We start from the raw sequence: 18,498 nt of genomic DNA on the forward strand, positions 1-18,498 counted from the left end.
GTGATTGGCTGCAGAAATGAAAGAAAAGCAGCGAACAGCACAAACATCGTGACACGCAGACAGGCCAGTCTGCAGACCACATGTGAAGGTTACAAATGATCTTCTTATGGCCTCTGACAGTGGACTCATCTCTGTGCTTGTCCTGCTAGACCTCAGTGCAGCGTTCGATACTGTCGACCATAATATCCTATTAGAGCGATTAGAACATGCTGTAGGTATTACAGGTACTGCACTGCAGTGGTTTGTATCATATCTATCTAATAGACTCCAGTTTGTGCATGTAAATGGAGAGTCCTCTTCACCCACTGAGGTTAATTATGGAGTTCCACAGGGTTCAGTGCTAGGACCAATTCTGTTTACATTATACATGCTTCCCTTAGGCAGCATCATTAGAAGACATAGCATACATTTACACTGCTATGCAGATGACACCCAGCTCTATCTGTCCATGAAGCCAGATAACACACACCAATGAGTTAAACTGCAGGAATGTCTTAAAGACATAAAGACCTGGATGGCCGCTAACTTTCTGCTTCTTAATTCAGATCAAACTGAGGTTATTGTACTCGGCCCTGAAAATCTTAGAAATATGGTATCTAACCAGATTCTTACTGAGCCTGGTTCTGCTGGAGGTTTCTTCCTGTTAGAAGCGAGTTTTTCCTTCCCACTGTCTCCAACGTGCTCGCTCATAGGGGGTCGTTTGATTACCTTGACATATCTGTTGGTGAGTCAAAGGTCAGAAATCCTCCTGTAGAAGTCTTACCATCGCCCCCTGCTGACCTTCAGACAGAACGCAGGTTTGAGGCCGTTTCTCTGCTACCAGCTGACCTGTGACGTCTCATGACTGCAGTTTAGGTCACATGTGATTAATAATGATGTTCTGAGGCCTCTGTGAGCCAAAAAGAAACTCTAGCTGAGACTTTAGCTTAAAGCTGGTTTTTAAACACTGGTTCAGTCGTCGTACTTCCTCTCAGAAACAGCAAGAGGACGCAGCCTGACCTGCCTCCTCCCGTCTGATCCTCTATCTGCTCTCTTCCTGCCTCCCTCATCACTTCTGCCTCTGCTTCATCACGTTCAGCTCTGACACGAGCAGACGCTCGGCCGCTCCACAGTCAGAGCCCCCTGCCGAGCATGCTGGGATACCACGGTTGCCGTGGCAACGGAAAGACAGGCTCTGTGGGGAGGAGGCTGAAGGAAGAAGCGGCAAAGACGGATTAAAGTAAGACGAGGTCAGAGGAAGAGGAGGATGAGAGAAAACAGGCAGGAGAGAAGACGAGGTCAGAGGATGAGGGGATGAGACAGATGAGACGGCGACAGTCGGTCTAAATCAGATTACTGCTGAGATCTGACGACACAGGAGCTCTCTCTCAAGGGTTAATCTGCTCTCGGCGGGATTAGAGCGTCGCCTGCAGAGATCACCTCCATCTCTTTCTCTGAGACAGGCGTGAGCATCGAAGCTTCACAAAGACAAAGAAACCTGCAGTTCCTCTGACATCCAGCAGGGGCAGCAGTGAGTCAGTCCAGAGACTGCCATGTTAAAATAAACATATTCATACAACAGCTGTTCGTGGGGGCGTGGCCCCATTGACTGTCAGGTGTACGGTGACACAGGTGGCTGTAGCTGCTAGCTGACGTGCGGAGCGTGTCTGACCAATAACACGGCTGCTGTGAGGTCAGAGCTGACAGAGCTCCTGAGCTGGTAACTGATAGGCCAACTCACTAACACTGAGGCTTTACAGAGCATGCCCATCTTTTATATACAGTGTATGGTCCAGACATCAGTTTAAACATGAACGTGATGAAGCTGTGGTGCTCAGCGTTGGATTACCATGGCAACGCTGATGCTTGGCCCTGATTTGCTAACACAGAAATGTGTCATCAAAGTTTGGACAGAAACACAGCAGTTTCCCTGAAATAGTGCAGTCGTGATCATTTGGCAGCTGCACCACTGCAGCTGTCCAAACAGATCCAAATGTAGCGAAGCGCGGCGATAACGGCCCGCCGCTATCAGTCTGGGCTAAGCTAGGCACAACTGGATATCTGCAGGAAACTGGGGGCTGCTGACACACCAGAGTCGCTGCAGCGTGCCGCTCCTTCTGGTTTCTCCAAGCGAAACACAAACGTCATTTTCTTGGTGAAACGTTGGCGTCTGCAGACGTCAGACGGCTGTAAATCCTGAGCCGAAGGCTGCAGGTTTCTCTGATCGTCGACACGGGCTCAGATTTCTCTCACAGTGAGTCCTGTCAGTGCGAGGAGAAGATAAAGACTGCCGATGTGTTTTCCACTATCAGTCACTGACTCACGAGGAAGATCACGGGTGGAGCAGCAGCAGACACCTGACACCGTGAACCAGCAGTCCATCGTTTCTGACGGTTTAAACACAAAACAGAGAGCTTTGGTTTTTCTCTCGGTCCCCGAAGCTTCTGAGACGAGGACGCAGAAAAGCCCCCCACCTGTGCGAGCTGCCTGCTGGCGCGATGCTGATTTGGGTCGTGTTCAGACAAGTTAACCTGGGAATTTCTCCATCTCGGCTCGGGTACAGCTCACCATCTGGCAGATTAGCTGTTAAAACTCAGTGAAGTGAAGTTAAGCGGTGCTGGCAGCCTCGCTGCCGTCACACTTTACATTCTGGAGGAGCGGGGACAAAAACGGGAACTTTTTCATTTGCTCCAAAAAGTGGATTTTTCATAAAAAGCTCAGTCGCTTTAATCACTGCGAGAGCTGCAGCTGCACACGCTCAGTCTGCAACACGCTTTTTAAATCCTTTCCAAACAGCAAGCGAGGGACTGATCTGTAATTTTACTTGATAACAGCGTGCTGGTTGGTTCATTTTGTCCCCTGCTGGGTTTTTGTTGCAGCCAACTCTTCTCTGCTGAAGGTAACCATAAATATGCAATATTTACTGATTAAACTGAGCTCAGCCCCCAAAATACTGCTGCTCATTCATTTTCAGAGCACAGCCTGCATAATGACGAGCAGGCAAGTCGATTCCTTTTTCTACAATAATAAAGGCCCCAGGACGCTTCCCTGAGGAACACCACGAGCACGCAACAGAAATAACAAACACCAGACTCGACTCTTCTTTAACCGTCCAGTAACCATCAGAGATTTTCAAACACCTATTAAGGTTTAAAACCTCAGAGCTCAACGCAACAGGCCCAAGATTTATCCTGTAAATGCAACTTAAACCAGCAGGGGGCGACTGCTCTGTCAGAAAACACCAACACGGCTAACATCAAGTTTAATCCAGTAAGTTTGTGGAAGCTAAACTTGTGATATCCATGACGATAAGACTGAGAATACTACACCAACGAACCATTTCAAAAGCTCATCACCAAACCACAGCAACGCTCACCTGTACAGGTGAGAGAAAAGCCACAAACATGACAGCAAAAGCAAAGACATTAAAGTTTTCATGTCTCACATACCTGTTGAGGAGCGGTGGTCAGACACAGACGGCACATGGAAAAAGACAAAGAAACAGAGGTTAGTTTAAATGCAGCCCAAACAGAAAGAACGTCTCAGAACCAAAACATGAAACCCTCAGAGCAGCTACGCGACAGCATCTCCACAGTTCCAGCGACTTGTATGTTTAGTACTCGTTCATTTAAAAGGACGGCGAGCTTCAGGTCGGAGCTGCACGGCTGGCTTTGGTGCCTCAGGACAAACGTGACTCTTTTTAAGAAGACAAAGGCTCCGCCTCCTCGGCTCTCAGTGATTTTACTTAAAACCAGGCCGACGATGATGGCTGTGGAGCACTTTGGTCAATGAATGTTAAGCTCGTGGGACAGAGCATCAGAAAGCAGTTTAGAGTGCAAACGTCTGAACAGCAGCAGCACTGGCCTCACACACAAACAGGTCAGCAGAGACGTGAATACAGCGAGGCGCCGAGCGAGCGGCGGCCTCAAACTGTCAGAGAGCCGGCACAGCTCGGATCACGCCTGACTGACAGCTGAAATCCGGAAACACTCCGACATTCGGAGGTTTTTCAGAAAGTGTGCGGTGAGCGTGCAGTGTGTGCTGCAGTCTCAAACCACACACACACACACACACACACTCTGAGGTGTTAAATGTATGCAGCTGGTGTTTCTGCAGCCTGTCAGGGCGCCGTGTCTCTCTGACACTTACACTGCTGAGACACCGAAACGCCAGCCATCACCGACTGTGAAGGACAGGGCGAGGGTGTGTTCGCGGCTCTGAGGCTCAGAGCAGCGGTTTCCCTCACTGCACAGGTAAACCGCTTCATATGTAAGTTCATCAGGTCACACAGCCATAAACTAACGTCTGACCAGCTTATTATAACAATCAATCACAAAACATAACATCTGACAGGTTATTGATGCTGCAGCTCAGCTTCACGCCGTACACGTGTAACGAGCTCCAGCTCTGGGATCTCTCATGTTGCTCCTCACGCAGGCCGCTCTCGCTCTGCAGGCCTACAAACGTGTTGCCATGGCCAGTGGTTGCTAAGGACAAATGAGTATTCCCTGACTAGTTGATGAGTTTTATTTTGAAGGTGAACAGCTTCCATTTCTGGCTTCTGGTTGGTGTGTTTGCACACAGGTCTGAGTCCTCCATGCAGTCACATCAATCACACGCAGCTCCAGTGCAGGGTCACCAGAGGGTCACCGGCTCTTCTCTACCCCCCAGCAGAGGCAGGCTACACCCTGGACAGGTGGTCAGCCTGTCACAGGGCTAACACAGAGGGACACACACCTGTGGTCATTCTAGTTTAGGATGAGACCAGAGTCCTGCAGATTTTCTCCATTCACTAGTGTAAGCAGGCCTGCTGCTGTTCAGTGTGTGTTAGTGCTGACAGTGTACGGCCGGGAATTTTATCCATTTCTGTTTACAACAGAACCATTAAATCCAGAAGGAGGTCCTCACCAGGATCTACTCTGAAGCACTACAGGAGCTGTAACATCTTCACTCGCTTTCTGTCCAAGCTCCTCGTTTATTCACACCATGAAACTCAAACTCATAGAAGTCTGTGGGGATGCAGGCCTGTGCACATGAGCCGCTCTTATTTAAAGCCATACCTGATGTTGTAGCTGTATAAGATCAAACAGTGATGTGCTACAGTCTAACTGTGACTGTTCTGATGAAGCTGAGCGCCTCAAACAGCTGATTGAGCTGCACCCCCCCCCATCTGCTGCTCAAAGATGCTCACTGACAGGAAAACAACAGAGCCAATGAGCCTAACAGCCATCACTGCAGCACTGTGTGTGATGATGATCGGCATCATGCTAATGATCCCACACCTGACAGAGAAGCTAATGAAGGATGGAGTTTAGAACAAGGAGACGTGTCATTCCCAGCTCCACCTGTCGGTGGTGGGAGTTAAAGTCAGTCAGTGTGAGTCGTCCCTGTTCAGTGAGTGCTTTTCTCCAACACACCAACACTGAAAGCTGCCGTCACACAGAGCCAGGCTGCGGTCGGTTTCTAATCTCCGTCTACACGGACAGACGTTCACATTTAATCAGCCACACGGTTCTATAGTCCACACACACCTGCCTGCATTCCAGCTTGGATTCAGGAGACAGACACTATCTCTACTTTCAAGATTAGGCTTCAAACTAAAGCATATAGTTAGGGCTGGACCAGGTGACCCTGAATCCTCCCTTAGTTATGCTGCAATAGACGTAGGCTGCCGGGGGATTCCCATGATGCATTGAGTTTTTCCTTTCCAGTCACCTTTCTCACTCACTATGTATTAACAGACCTCTCTGCATTGAATCATATCTGTTATTAATCTCTGTCTCTCTTCCACAGCATGTCTTTATCCTGTCTTCCTTCTCTCACCCCAACCAATCACAGCAGATGGCCCCGCCCCTCCCTGAGCCTGGTTCTGCCGGAGGTTTCTTCCTGTTAAAAGGGAGTTTTTCCTTCCCACTGTCGCCAAAGTGCTGCTCATAGGGGGGTCATATGATTGTTGGGTTTTTCTCTGTATCTGTGAAGCACCTTGAGGCAACTTTTGTTGTGATTTGGTGCTATATAAATAAAATTGAATTGAATTGAATTGAAGTTATCCATCAGACAACACTGAGAGGGCCTGCAGTCACACTCACACTGATTGCAGAACTCCTGTCAGGTGACCTGTGCAATCACCTGTGCTCCAAGGAAGGAATGTGAACAAATCCACAGAAGTTTTGCAGACGGAGGCGTTCGCTCGCTCGGAGTGAGGGGGCGGGTCTGTCAGGCTCAGCGTGTGCACTGATGTTTTCACACTCGCTGGGTCACTTTATGTGATAAACTACAGATATCTGCTGCAAAGTGTACATTTTGTTACTTCAGTATGATCTCACCAAAATATGCCAAGACTGTGCTGTATGGATCCCCCATATAACCCCATCCATACCTTTCACTATCACCACCTGATCCCAACGACAGAGGAAACGACAGCCTCAACTCGCTAACTCAGTTTTACAGCAGACAGAGAAGGAAGTCACATTAACTGAAGACAGGAGGGAGCCGTGCATGAAATGCAGCGTTAACCCCCCCGAACCCTGACCTGACTGAACCCTGACCTGACTGAACCCTGACCTGACTGAACCCTGACCCTGACCTGACTGAACCCTGAACCCTGAACCCTGACCTGACTGAACCCTGACCTGACTGAACCCTGACCCTGACTGAACCCTGACCTGAACCCTGACCTGACTGAACCCTGACCTGACTGAACCCTGACCTGACTGAACCCTGAACCCTGACCTGACTGAACCCTGACCTGACTGAACCCTGAACCCTGACCTGACTGAACCCTGACCTGACTGAACCCTGACCTGAACCCTGACCTGACTGAACCCTGACCTGACTGAACCCTGACCTGACTGAACCCTGACCTGAACCCTGACCTGACTGAACCCTGACCTGACTGAACCCTGACCCTGACCTGACTGAACCCTGACCTGACTGAACCCTGACCCTGACCTGACTGAACCCTGACCTGACTGAACCCTGACCCTGACCTGACTGAACCCTGACCTGACTGAACCCTGACCCTGACCTGACTGAACCCTGACCTGACTGAACCCTGACCTGAACCCTGACCTGACTGAACCCTGACCCTGACCTGACTGAACCCTGAACCCTGACCTGACTGAACCCTGACCCTGACCTGACTGAACCCTGACCTGACTGAACCCTGACCTGAACCCTGACCTGACTGAACCCTGACCCTGACCTGACTGAACCCTGACCTGACTGAACCCTGACCCTGACCTGACTGAACCCTGACCCTGACCTAGCCTTAAGTGGTTGGTTTCTGTCCGACTAAATCTACGGGTCGATGCGAGCTGATGGCCGGCCTCGCTCCATAGATGGCGAGACGACGCAGGCTGTTAAAAACACATTCTTCCCCATCACTGCCAACGATAAACGCTGAGCAGCACAGCAAGCCGTGGCACCGGCAGCTTCCCGATCGGCCGAGCACGAGGATGTCACACTCTTACTTCCTCCAAACAGCTAAATTCACTCTGCATTTCAGCTGAGGTCACATGACGAGCGTCAGTCGATGATTAAAGTCAGCACGGCAGCCAAAATGCGGCCTCCTCCAGGCGTCTGCATGAAACACTCAGGCTCACAGAGTTTTTTCTGCTCTTGGCTGTGTGTGATGTCACAGAGACAGGATATAGCCAGCCAATCAGAACAAAGCTATCAAAGCTATCACCTCCTCCTCCTGCTGTTACCATGGAAACAGTAGCAGACGATGAGCTGCACTAAGGGCAGAGTCATATGAAGAAGGATTATTCTGAACTGTGTGTGTGGTTTCAGACAGACGACTGACCCTGACGGACTCACAGAGACGCTGCTAATCAGAACCAAACTAAAAACAAAGCAGAGCTGAGAGGAGGAGGAGGTGGAGGAGGAGGTGGAGGTCCAAACTATAAAGTCAAAGCAGCGTTTCTCCTCCTCGTGCCGTCTGTGTGTGATCACAGGAAACAAAGACATGAAGAAGAAGCAGCGAGTCAGTGCTCACCTGCACAGCTGATCCAGTTTTTCTGATCCAGAAACGGATCAATAAATCAGCTTTCTGCTGCAGGTCTGAGGTCTGCTGCTCCTCATCAAATTAATCCTTAAGTCTCTGATCTGCTTTCCAGTAAAACCTTCTTCAGGTAAGAACACCTGTTTAAGCTGGTTGATCGAGTCTGACCTCTCTGAGCTTAAATCTGCTCTTCCAGCAGGAAATGACTGGCTCTGATTGCACAGCTCCATCGTTTTGGCTTTCCTCGGTGTGTGCAGGTGTGTTTAAAGCTCTGTGCCGATGCTGGATTAACTGTATTATTCCAACATGCTCACATCTGAAAACTGCCTCTGTCTGCCCTCTAGCTCCTCCTCCTACTGTTGCCATGGAAACAGTTCTTGTTGTTGATATTTTGTACTCATGAAACGGTAAATAAAGCTTCCCTGAATCTGAATGACACACTGAGCCCGGTCCCCAGAACGGGACTAACGCACCCCCCTGGGTCCTCCGGTCTCATGTTGAGCACCCTCCACATTGCAGCCCCATCGGAGTCGTCTCAGGAATAGATAAAGGAAAATTCGCCTGGAGGCAACATTCCTCACGGCTCCGGGACGAAGCGGAGCCAATCACAAAGAAGAAAAGGCCGAGGCTCTCAGATAAGCTGCTGCTCCGCCCCTTTAAGGGATAAATACTGGGATTCTGGAAAATCTGGAAAGCTGCCTGGAAACACCTCAGGATGGCCGGAGGGGTGGGGGGGGGTGGGGGGGGGGGGGGGGCTCAGAGTCTGAAACGTCACAGATAAATCAGCTGACTTTTACAGATGCTTTCTCACCGAGGACGCGTGGGGGGGGGGGCTGAGGGTCCACTTAAGCTAATTAATGGATCACCGTGCACATGCAGTGAGCGTGCACGTTGTGTTTTAAGGGGGCTTAAGTCTTCATCCATTAGACAAATGAAGGGTGGGGGGTGGGTGGGAGCCTAAAGGCAGCCACACACACACACACACACACACACACACACAGTAATTTGTCTTGTGGACTCATCAGGACTTTTAACGTGATCGCGGTCTCTGAGGACAAAGTCAGATAAAATATGATAAATATGCAATCACATCCAAGGCAGGACAAACTCCTCTTCGCTGTGTTTCTGGAAGGCTGTGTGAGTTTTGTGTGGTTTGAAGTGTGTGTGTGTGTGTGTGTGTGTGTGTTGTGAGAACAGCGTCTCAGCATCCTCAGGTTTGTGTCTGTGCTGCTGAATACAGACGTTATGATGTTCAACCCACCAACCCTCAGAGTCTTACTAGCGCGTGGAAAAAGCTTTACTTTTTAATATTAACACAGGATTTTATATCATTTCACTTTCAATGTGAAATAAATATGGTGTAGTGCCCCCCGTGCCCCCCTTTAGACTCATCCCTGTCCACGTAAAACATGGCGTCAGCGAGCTGTATCATTCAAACACGTTTGTGTTTAAACTATCATGTGAAAAATTCAATGTTAGATGATCCCAGATCAACACAGCACAGTTATTCCTGCAGCCCGTCTGTGACACGTTCATGGAAACGAGAATCAGATTGGCTCTGTGACCTCGCCGCGTCTGAAACGCTCCCAGAGCCCATGAGTTTCTCTCTCAGGCTCGGCAGCAGAACAAGCTCGCGGCAAATGTTCAGCTTTTTCCATCTGATTGAAATATCGGCCCTTGTGATTAACCCCGTTGATATCCGAGAGGGTTCCAGCTACCCACAATTCACTGCTGTAAGGGCGTGACGGCCCGGAGGAGCCCGGAGGAGCCTGATCTCTAATAAACGTGACGCGTACATCGTCTCTGTGCTGGAATAAGCCTGACGTGTAATCCTGTTTCAGGATGCTGCGCGGGGGGAGTCGACTTTTCTCAGCATCATATTTAGACCACTGAACTCACACGCACACACATGCACGTACGCACACTCACACGCACACACACACACGTGCACACATGCACGTACGCACACTCACACGCACACGCACACACACACACGTGCACACATGCACGTACGCACACTCACACGCACACACACACACGTGCACACATGCACGTACACACACTCACACACGCACACACACACACACACACTGACAAACGCATCAGGAGCAGCACCAGGTTCGGCACCTTAACCACGGACACTTTGGCACGCAGGCCGGCGCAGCCAGGGATCGAAACAGCGAGATCAGAGCGGCTTAATCGAGCGCTCGGCGAGTACCTGTGGGCGATCTTTGAAACGCCGCCGCCCCGTCCAAAGCATGCCGGCATCAAATCCGGCTGATTCCTTGAAAAAAAACTCAATCAGTTCTTTTCCAGCTCATCTCACTGAGTTAGCTAAACCAGGCGTGCTGCGTTTACCCGTCGAGTCCAACACAACTACAATTACCCGAAGCTTCTGATAGGAGCTGCTCGTAACATGTGCACAGGTGTGCGTACGTACAGGTGTGTGTGTGCAGGCCATATTGTTGGCTGATGCTGGCTGAAAGGAAGCGAGGCTCTGTGCTGAGATTTCACAGCGTGATTTTGTTTTGTGATCTTTCAGAATATCCTGCAGCGACACTCTCACATCTACACACTTCAAATAAAATCCACATTTCCGTCTTTGAGGCGATATCTGCCCGTGTCCCGTCACCTCAACGAGGCAGCAGCTTCTGCTTTGTTCCTGTATGCAGACCTAACATTGGACAGAACGCCTCGCGCTAACACGCCGACACACTCCATCAGTCTAATTCACTTCAGACCCTCGAAGGAAACTTTACTCCAACTGCAGGAGCTGCGTGAAACCTCCACCGAGGCCTCCCTGACAAAATGAGAGCGGTTACTCCCACACAAGCGTTTAGCTCCCAGAGTCTGGAGTTCCTCCTCAGCCCCGGTTTCTGGGTCAGACAGGAAGCACAAATTTGGGACACGGTGAAAAAACAAATGAACAGCACCCGTTTAAAGTGGGCCGGCTCCAGACAAGCCGCCAGAGATCAGTCGCCAGAGGTCAGCCCCGGAGGTCAGCCGCCATCCTCCGTCCAAGCACCCCACCCCGCTTCATCGGAGGGTGACGGAGCAGACACGTGATGGAAACCAGGTCAAACACAGAGACACAGATTTACACCTTAGGAAGGAAAAACAGGCCGACGTGGGACAGAGAGCACAGACACACAAAAACCTTTCAGGGGAAAGCTTCACACCTCCGCTTCTCTGCAAGAGAATAGAATAGAATAAAATAGAATAGCCCTTTATTGTCACTGTACAGGTGCAATGAAATTATAGGTGCTGTGCAGGAGTGACAAATAAACACAAAAACTGAGGGGAACAAAGACGAGACTGACTACACAGCGAGGCTCCAACCTGGACGACCTCACACTGAGGTCAGAGTGGACAGGAAGGACACGACCTTTGACCTCCTCAGATCGTCACAGCTCACAACATGTCAGGGTTAACCTTACGTCATCATCAAACACCAGAACAGAAACACGAGTGCAAACGGCGACCTCAGCTAACACTAACGTTTAGTTAGCGGTTACCATAGCGCCCGCTGCTGTTTCTACTTTCAGTTTGAAGTCGTGCAGACCGCCTCACACCTCAAACACCAACACAACACCTCAAACATTAACACAACACAACACCTCAAACACCAACACAAAACAACACCAACACAACACCGCAAACACCACAAACACCAACACAACAACTCAAACACCAACAAACATCGCAAACACCACAAACACCAACACAACAACTCAAACATTAACACAACACCTCAAACACCAACACAACAACTCAAACATTAACACAACACCTCAAACACCAACACAACACCTCAAACATTAACACAACACAACACCTCAAACACCAACACAAAACAACACCAACACAACACCGCAAACACCACAAACACCAACACAACAACTCAAACACCAACAAACATCGCAAACACCAACACAACAACTCAAACATTAACACAACACAACACCTCAAACACCAACACAAAACAACACCAACACAACACCTCAAACACCAACACAAAACAACACCAACACAACACCGCAAACACCACAAACACCACAAACACCAACACAACACCGCAAACACCACAAACACCACAAACACCAACACAACACCTCAAACATTAACACAACACAACACCTCAAACACCAACAAAAAACAACACCAACACAACACCGCAAACACCACAAACACCAACACAACAACTCAAACACCAACAAAAAACAACACCAACACAACACCGCAAACACCACAAACACCAACACAACACCTCAAACACCAACACAAAACAACACCAACACAACACCGCAAACACCACAAACACCAACACAACAACTCAAACACCAACAAACATCGCAAACACCAACACAACACCTCAAACACCAACACAACACCTCAAACATTAACACAACACAACACCTCAAACACCAACAAAAAACAACACCAACACAACACCTCAAACATTAACACAACACAACACCTCAAACACCAACAAAAAACAACACCAACACAACACCGCAAACACCACAAACACCAACACAACAACTCAAACACCAACACAACACCTCAAACATTAACACAACACAACACCTCAAACACCAACAAAAAACAACACCAACACAACACCTCAAACATTAACACAACACAACACCTCAAACACCAACAAAAAACAACACCAACACAACACCGCAAACACCACAAACACCAACACAACAACTCAAACACCAACAAACATCGCAAACACCAACACAACACCTCAAACACCAACACAACACCTCAAACATTAACACAACACAACACCTCAAACACCAACAAAAAACAACACCAACACAACACCTCAAACATTAACACAACACAACACCTCAAACACCAACAAAAAACAACACCAACACAACACCGCAAACACCACAAACACCAACACAACAACTCAAACACCAACAAACATCGCAAACACCACAAACACCAACACAACACCGCAAACACCAACAAACACCAACACAACACCGCAAACACCAACACAACAACTCAAACACCAACACAACACCGCAAACACCACAAACACCAACACAACACCGCAACCACCAACAAACATCGCAAACACCACAAACACCAACAAACATCGCAAACACCACAAACACCAACACAACAACTCAAACACCAACAAACACCAACACAACACCGCAAACACCAACACAACACCTCAAACACCAACAAACACCAACACAACACCGCAAACACCAACACAACAACTCAAACACCAACAAACACCAACACAACACCGCAAACACCAACACAACACTGCAAACACCAACAAACACCAACAAACACCGCAAACACCAACACAACAACTCAAACACCAACACAACACCACAAACACCAACACAACACCGCAAACACCAACACAACACCGCAAACACCCATTCATGTGTCCAACCGTTTTTCCCCACTCGGCGACACACCCGCCGGGGGTCAAACTCTGGTAATTGGTGTTTCTGTTCTCAGACATGTGAAGCTAGAGACACCGGCAACCAGTGATGGGAATAACGCCGTTACTTTTTTAACGAGTAATCTAACTAATTACTATTCCTATCGTTACAACGCCATTACCGTTACTAACAAGAAAATGCGGTCGTGTTACTATTTTTCAACAAACAGACAGTTGAAGCTGTGTTCAGTTTACCGCATCTTACATCAGTTGCATGGAAGTAGCTGTAAGTAATCTGAGCGCTACAGCTTTAGACTGTGTCCCAAAACGTCGGCTGCATCCTCCCGAGGCCGCATTTGAAGGCCATTACGTCACATTGACGCGACGAAGGCTGTCCCAATTCGTCGACTCCTTCAAATGCGTCCTTCATTTCCCCAAATTTGAAGGATGGGTCCAGTGTGTCCTTCGTGGCCCACCATATCCCAGAATTCATAGCGTGGCCCAGCCAATTTCAGTTTCCAACAATGGCGGCCGCTACTAAGTTTTAAAATTACTCTTATTAATCTTTCTGGGTCACAAAATAAACTTTTAACATATTTTCAGGCGAGAATCTGTGTGAACTTCAAATATCTGCTCGGTTTATCGCATATTTGCCGACGTTTTCGGAGACGTCTGTTACCCACCTGCTCGATAACAAGCCGGGGGGTTCAAGGGTCACTCGAGCCGGCGAGAGCAGCGGACTCCCGGCTTCATCGTTTTCAGACCCCCGCTCTTTCGCTACTCAGCTTAAACATGATATATAAGTCACTCAGATAACTTCAAAATGTTATTGTTTGCCTTTTTTCGGTGTTTTATTTGTTCGTGAGTAAATCGGTTTGGCTGAGATCAAAGTTATTAGATTATTAGATTAAATAAAACTTTATTAATCCCTCGGGTGGGTTCCACCGGGATTTTCACACAGCTGAATAAACGTCAAACGTCAAAGTGTGAGACGGTCGAGAATTTGCTTCAGTGCCCTGTTATATTTTAGATAGCAAGGAGCAGACGGCCGAGTTTATTAAACTTTATTAAAACTAGACCGTCCCATTTCACAGCCTCGCACTTCCGGCCTTCTCGGTCTTCGAAGGACCCGGCCCATGTAGACCGCGAAGGACGGGTCCTCCGAAGGATGCAGCCGACGTTTTGGGACACAGCTTTAAGCAGCTGTGCGCTCCCGCGGGCAGCAATCACTTTCTGCCCAACGATCACTTTTTGGCACAACACCTGGAGCTAATGGGGCAAAACAATGGCATGAGTGCTGCTGTTTGACTGAGGAAGAATAAAGTAGTCGTGGTAAGACAATCACATGACCACTTAAAGACAAAGCAACAAGGTGACATATACCAGTTTATAAACTGTGTTGATCGGCCACGTAAAACCAGAGTCATGATGAACAAGATATATGCCTGTTTGTTCCTCAATGGTTTCATCACGTTTCCTCTCTAAGGACAGCAGCGAGACCTCTCTGCTTATGAGCAAACAAAAAACAGCCCGTTTGTGTTGGTGGAAAAATGCACCATGTCGACCAATGAAAAATGATATGGTGACGTGACATTTGGTTGTTTAGGAAGAGGTGGAAGATTTAGGAGTGACAGAGAGAGAGAGAGAGAGGGAGAGGGAGAGGGAGAGAGGGAGCAAGTTTTGAGATGTGAGAGATTTGTGACGTTTAGCGTGTTTGGAGTGTGTAGTCAATGTGTTGTCTTGTGTAGTTAGTGTGTAGTGTTGTGGATAGTTTTGTGTTGTGTGTCAGAACAATGAGGCGACTGCTGTCTCCAGGTAGAAACAGGAGTGACACACCTGCTGCTGTCAGACCTGCAGGTATCAGGCTGTGATGTTCTCCTTTATAGTGGACAGAAATATTTGCAGTGGCACATGTCTTGTTTCTTTATGTTGTTGTGGGTTCTTAAGAATGACACCATTACTTGAAGAGAAGGTATTTTATCGAACTGTGGTTCACATGTAAACAAAGCTTCGCCATCACAGTCTACTCCCAGGTAACTCCCTCTGCTCTCTAGCTCCCCCTAGAGTCTAGGAGTATTAACAACATAAAACATGATACTAGGCAAATAAGGATTTGCTGTTATCATTACATCTTCCTTTTTTTTCAACAATAAAATAACATACCTACTTTCACAAACATAAACAGTCTCTATTTGTTTTTTACTTGTTAAACCAGGCTTTATCAAAGTAACGTTAACAACACAACTAGTTTTCAACAATTATGGTCTATTCAACACTAGTAACCAAACATAGTGAAACTTGCATAGATACTATGACATCATCTTCCAAACGACATGTCAACACATTACATCTGTTCAATCAGTCTCAAAGGTGGCTTCACTTGTCTTACTGATCTTCTCAGTGTTTGTTCTTGTGTATGCATAGGTGTTTCAGGTGATAGTGTCTCATGTGTGTGTTGGGGTTGTTCAGCAGCCTCCAACCTCTGCTCCACTACTACTGGTCCCTTAAGAAGATCTCGGCGATTTCTTCTCAGCATAGCTCCATCTTCTGTCTGAATGATGTATGATCGTGGTTGATCTTTCCTTAGAACAGTCGCTTTCTGTGCCCATGCGTTGGATTTGTCTTTGAATCTCACTTGATCCCCAGCATGCAGTTCAGGTAAGTTTTTTGTTCCTCTGTCATAATAGAACTTCTGCTTTGCTTTTTGTTGCTCCTTAAACTTCTTCACGCTGTTTCCCTCTTTTGTTTTAAGCAGATTATCCTGAATGGGCAGGTTTGATCTCAGGCGTCGTCCCATAAGAAGCTGTGCTGGTGACATACCACACTCAAGTGGCGTTGTGCGGTATACTAGCAGACTTTGGTAGAAGTCAGCACCACTGTCTCTCGCCTTACTCATCAGCCTCTTCACTGTTTGGACGGACTTTTCCACTAGTCCATTAGATTGTGGGTAGTGTGGGCTTGATGTTGTGTGAACAAAGTCCCATTCTTTGGCAAACTGTCCAAACCTAATATTGGAGAACTGTGGTCCATTGTCTGTGAACACTTCACTTGGCACACCGTGTCGTGCAAATACGGCTTTCATAGAGGTGATTACAGCCTCTGCTGTTGTTGTTTGCAGTCTACATACTTCCGGATACAAAGAGTAGTAGTCTGTGACCATAATATAGTCCTTTCCTCCAGACACAAAGAGGTCAGCCCCCACTTTCTGATATGGTCGGTCTGGCACTGGGTGCGGCTTTAGTGGCTCGGCAGGATTGCTTGCTTGATATGTCAGACATGTTGAACAGTTCGACACTTCATTTGTCACATCCTGATTAATCCGTGGCCAGTACATCACCTCACGTGCTCTCCTTTTACATTTTTCCATGCCTAGATGCCCTGCGTGTATCTTTTTGAGCATCTCTCCTCGCAGGCTCTTTGGGATGACAATTTTACTTCCGTTGAACACCACATCATCCACTACAGACAGTTCTGCTCTGCAGTTCCAATATTCTTGAATAACAGGTGAGCAGTTTTGCTTACAGCTGGGCCATCCATCTATGATGGTTTTGCGCAGTGCTTTTAACGTTCCATCTTTGCTTGTCTCCGTTCTTATGAGCTCCATCTTCCCTTCTGCAACAGGAAGTGCACTTGTGACCATGCTCACATATGCTCTTACATCATCATCCATCTTGGTGTTTGCTGGCTCATTCGGATCAGCAGCTCTGGATAATGTGTCAGCTGTGTACATCAGCTTGCCAGGTGTGTACATCACGTTAAGCGTGTAACGTTGCAGCCGGATCATCATTCTTTGGATTCTCAGCGGACAGTCATTTAGTGGTTTTTGGAACAATGCTATCAGTGGCTTGTGGTCAGTTTCAACACTGATGGCCTGCCCGGACACAAACTGGTGAAATCTCTCACAGGCGTATGTTATGCTGAGCAGTTCTTTTTCAATCTGTGCATATCTTGTCTCTGCGTCTGTCATGGATCGCGATGCATATGCAACAGGCTGCCACTCATCATACTTCTGCAGAAGAACAGCTCCAAGCCCACTCTGTGATGCATCTGATGAGATCTTAATAGGTCTCATTGGATCATAAAACTTCAGAACTGGTTCCTTTGTAAGCAGATCTTTCAAGTCACGCCATGCTTTCTCATGTTCATGATTCCACTCCCATTCGAGTCTCTTTTCAGTTAGCTGTCTCAGTGGCGCCATTTTTTCTGAGATTGGGTATGAATTTTCCCATGTAGTTTATCATGCCATTAAATCTCTGCACATCTTTCTTGCATTGCGGCCTCGGCATGTTTTCAATTGCAGACACCTTTTGAGGATCTGGTCTGATGCCTTCACTGCTCAGGATATCTCCAACGAATGTCAGTTCCTGCGCCCCAAGCTGACATTTCTCTTTGTTCAGCTTCAGATTGGCTTTTCTGGTTGCTTCAAGAACATCTCTCAGTCTCATGTCATGTTCAGCTTTTGTGCTACCCCACACAATGATGTCATCCATTGACGTGTCGACTCCTTCCAGGTGTTCATAGATCATGTGTATTGTCTTGTGATACACCTCAGGTGCTGAAGCAATGCCAAACGGCAGTCGCCGGAATCTGTACCTGCCAAATGGGCTGTTGAACGTGCACAGTTTTGAACTTGCTTCGTCCAGCTTCAGTTGCCAAAATCCTGATGAAGCATCTAGCTTGCTAAAGTACTTCGCTTTTGCAAACTGTGACATTATCTCTTCTCTTGTAGGTAGTTTGAAATGTTCTCTCTTTATTGCTCTATTCAGATCTCTAGGATCCATGCAAACTCTGAGCTTTCCAGTCTTTTTCTCCATAATAACAAGAGAACTCACCCACTCCGTTGGTTCATCGATCTTTTCAATCACTTCCAGGTTTTCCATCCTGTCCAACTCGGCTTTCAGTGGCTTTTGTAGAGCAAATGGTACTTTGCGGCATGGATGAATGACTGGTGTTACACTTTCATCGACTCTGATTGTGTGTTCTCCAGCAAGGCAACCAAGTCCCTGAAATAGGTCACCATATTCCTTCATCAACTCATTATAGTCCATGTCCTCATCAGTTTCCACAACGAGCACTCTTTTCACTAGGTTCA

General features: G+C 47.7%; 1 protein-coding gene across 6 annotated transcripts in view; it reads right to left on the reverse strand.

Moving 5' to 3' along the window:
- Window positions 1-18,498, reverse strand: part of LOC146363625 (semaphorin-6D-like) — a 111,857-nt gene that overhangs the window by 65,605 nt on the left and 27,754 nt on the right. Inside the window, exon 1 of one of the 6 annotated variants that reach the window (XM_084918747.1) lies at window positions 3,429-3,760. The exons of the other annotated variants lie outside the window; for them this stretch is intronic. The gene's annotated coding sequence lies outside the window, so the exon portion shown is untranslated. Of the gene's footprint in view, window positions 1-3,428; window positions 3,761-18,498 lie in introns of those variants that run through there. 6 annotated transcript variants of the gene reach the window in all.

The sequence above is a fragment of the Perissodus microlepis genome, chromosome 22 (assembly GCF_051167445.1).
Source record: "Perissodus microlepis isolate ML-2025 ecotype Zambia chromosome 22, ASM5116744v1, whole genome shotgun sequence".
Taxonomy (NCBI): domain Eukaryota; kingdom Metazoa; phylum Chordata; class Actinopteri; order Cichliformes; family Cichlidae; genus Perissodus; species Perissodus microlepis.